Source organism: Mastomys coucha, unplaced genomic scaffold (genome assembly GCF_008632895.1).
Source record: "Mastomys coucha isolate ucsf_1 unplaced genomic scaffold, UCSF_Mcou_1 pScaffold17, whole genome shotgun sequence".
NCBI classification, from domain to species: Eukaryota; Metazoa; Chordata; class Mammalia; order Rodentia; family Muridae; genus Mastomys; species Mastomys coucha.
Genome location: NW_022196899.1, coordinates 33,573,480 through 33,577,335, shown reverse-complemented (window position 1 = coordinate 33,577,335; position 3,856 = coordinate 33,573,480). Strand labels below are relative to the sequence as shown.

Here is a 3,856-nt window from a genome sequence, read left to right as displayed (position 1 = left end):
TGCTCATGTTCCTTTGGATAATAAAGCTGTTTCAGTGTGAACACAATCTCACCTATGTTATATGATGAAGGGCTAGGGGGACAGCTCAGCAGGGAAGAGCAGCACTGCTCTTCCAGAGGATCCAGGTTGGATTCCCAGCCCCCACATGGAGGCTCACAAGAATCTGTAACTCCAGTATCAAGGGACCTAATACCTTCTTCTGGCTTCTGAGAACACCAACATATATAAGGTATGTGGTACACACACACACACAAACACACACACACAAATATAAATATATATATATATATACATATATATATATGTGCAGGCAAAACACCTATACTAGTAAAATGAATAGTATTAAACAATTAAAAAATAAATAATGAAAATATTTGTACTGAGATATTTACCACTAGTTTATCTCATGGTTTAAACATGTTTATCAAACTATAAAAAATTAATATAATGTTTTACTTCATTAATGCTTAGATACATGAATGTGCATATATATATACATACATACATGTGTATATGTATGTACATATATATTCATACATATATATACATACACATACATGTATGTATGTATATATGTGTACATACATATATACTTATCTATAGATTCCATGTATACATGTGAATAGCAGGTCATTCAGCAAAAATGCTCATGACCTTATGTAGCATCATTTGGCCCATCCCCAACAGGGCTATCATGTTTGAATCCAACTAAGTACTTTCCTGGCTATTTCCATTTCAGAGAATTAATTGGAAAGAAACCAACCTACCAGCTTATTATCTTCAGAAATTTAATTTCAAGATGTAATAATCTTATGGTGACATTTTAAAATAAAATCCTAATTAGTTTTTGATGACGTAACTGTTAATGAGTGAATGCCTCCACTACTGTAGACTAGAAAGGGCTGTATCTGTCAGACATGCAGATAGAGACAGTCCTGGATCATGGAACAAAAACTCATAAGGTTTTGTTGAAATTATTGGTGGACAGGTGTGTTGCTTGTTTTCATCTGTTTCTATGAAAACTTACAGTCAGTATATGTGAGAGTGTGTGTGTTTAACAGGACATACCTTAGAACCAACATATGTGTGTGTGTGTGTGTGTGTGTGTGTGTGTGTGTGTGTATGAATGTATGTATGTTACAGGACACACAAGGTTACTGCCTTACTATCCCTATATAAAACATTCTATAGTTTCAAAGATGTTTTCCTTAAAGCGTATATTGATTATTATTATTATTATTATTATTATTATTATTATTATTATTATTATAGCATTAATAATATAGAAACTGTCTAGAAATATAGACAGTTGTGAGGTGTCAGGTGGATGCTGGGAATTGAATCCCAGTACTCTGGAACACCAGCCAGTGCCCTGAACCATATGAATCATCTCTCTTGCCTCAAAGACTTTCAATGATTTGTCAACAATGAAAATTTATAAATGCATCTTAAAACATTTATTTGCCTCAGCACCTAAATGGATTCCCCAGAAGCCAATTAACTTGTTAAAGGTAGCCATTTTCTATCAAGAACTTAGGATGTATTGTATGATTTTGTGTGTTAAACAAATCAAACAGGACACTACACAAACACATTGCATGTGGGGCACTAATATTTGCTTAACCTATAAACTAGTTCTGGAAAGAATAATCCCCAGGGTAGACAGAATCACAGAAATAAAGGAGTCTACATGTTCAGGAAGAGCTTTGGGACAGGCTCTCCATTGTTTTGAGCTCCATTGTAAATGCATGGACAAGGAGGCCCTGGTGTTTCTAGAATTCAAACAGATTCACATGGAGTTATTTGGTGCTCATATTCATGAGAGAGGTGTGGGGGTCAGTAGTTGTCATGTGGAGACTCTGGGGATCAAATGAAGAAGCAGAGGCTATTTTTTTTTATGACTGTGGTCCTGATACAGTGTGACTCCTCAGCTGTAAAACACTCATCCATTTTGGATGATAATGGCAAGGAAAAAGAATGGACAAGAGTGTGCCTAAGCACACAGGGTGTCTTCTGTTGTTCTTCTACTGGGTCAGCTTGGAATCCAGACCTCTGGTAGAGGATTGGAGGCTGACATAGAGATTATAACTGTGACTGCAGTCAGCAAACATCCCTTGGCCTCAGGATGGCGAATGATCTCTTCAGAACCCCAATCTGGAGGCTGGATACGTTTATAGAAGATCACCTCCTTCCTGACACCACATTTCTCACTGAGGTCAGAGCAGACATGGAGTTTGTAAGTGCTTTCCTGAGGGAGAGATGCTTCCAAAGCGCCGCCCACCCTGTGAGGGTCTCCAGGGTTGTGATGGGCGGCTCCTACAATGAATACACCATGCTAAAGGGCAGGTCAGAGGCCGACATGGTGGTTTTCCTTATCAATCTCACCAGCTTTGAGGATCAGTTAAAGTGGCAGCAAGTGTTCATTGAGGAAATTCGGAAACACCTGTGTCAATTGCAGCAAGAGAAGCAATTTAAACTGAAGTTTGAGGTCCAGAGCTCAGAGCAGCCCAACTCCAGGTCTCTGAGCTTCAAGCTGAGCTCCCCGAGTGCCAGAAGGATGTCGAATTTGATGTGCAGCCAGCCTATGATGTCCTGTATGAAGTGAGAAACTGCCAACCCTTTGACTCCACTAACTACAACAAAATCTATGCCCAACTCACCTATGAGTGCACCACGCTGAAGAAGGAATGTGAATTCTCCATCTGCTCAAACTCCCTCCATCTCCCTCAAAACTTCTTGAGGTATCATGCACCCAAGCTCTGGAATCTCATCCATTTGGTCGAGCACTGGTATCAACTGTGTAAGGAGAAGCTGAGGGTGCCACTGCCCCCACAGTATGCCCTGGAGCTCCTCACAGTGTATGATTGAGAACGTGGGGTCAAAGACACCTCTGGACTATGTATAGCCCAGTGCTTCCAAACTGTCTTAGAATTGATCACTAAGTATCCATGTCTTTGAATCTACTGGACATGGTGTTATGACTATAGACATGAGATCTCTGACTACCTGAAAAGACAGTTCCAAAAATCCAGGTTTCTGATCCTGGATCCAGCAGACCCAACAATGAACATGGCTGGTTCAGATTTACAGGCCTGGTACATGCTGGCAAGAGAGGCTCTGATCTGGATGCATTAGACTTTCTTTATGAACCATTTCATATGTCCTTTGTGAATGGCTGGGAAGTGCTGCCAGAGAGACAAGAATGTGTTTTCCAGTGAGAACCCCATCATCTGCCCAGGAGGCTCTGGAGTCAGAGTCATGTGCTCCTCTGCTGCAAGACCTGGACCTAGAGAGGACAGGATGATGCTCAGGGCTCCAGTGAGGGGCATCCAACCTGTGATCATACTTCAGGCTTCTGATCCCTGCCTGAACATGGACAGCCTTCTTCATAGCCTGCTTCATCTGCCTTATCCTCCAACAGTGTTCTCTGGGAGTCAGACTCTGAAGGATAGAGAAGAACACAAAACTGACTTCTGTCTGTCCACCTGTTGGGAAGTTCTGTCCAAAAACATATCTGATCATCAACATAACCACAGAAAGCCATGAAGGGGTGTGTGCACTCTGAGGGAGGTGTCCTCATCCCTCACAGGAACTATTCCACAGCTGCACTGTTCATCAAGGTGCACTGTTTTCTACAACATGCAAGCTGGGATTATGGAAGTGCAGAAAAATAAGATTGAATGAACTTTAAAATTTATGATTTTAAAACTTAGATGTATGTGTGTGTGTGTGTGGATGAGATTTGAAGCACTGAATTAAAGCAAAATGCATTGAATTAAACTAAAAAAATAGATTATAACTGTACTCCAGTTAGCTATTAGGGTGCTTAGATGTAGTATATATGCCTCTTAAGTCC

General features: G+C 40.5%; 1 pseudogene; it reads left to right on the top strand.

The window, feature by feature from the left end:
* The first annotated feature begins 2,125 nt into the window (after positions 1 to 2,125).
* Positions 2,126 to 3,218, top strand: LOC116094814 (annotated as a pseudogene).
* The last annotated feature ends 638 nt before the right edge of the window (positions 3,219 to 3,856 follow it).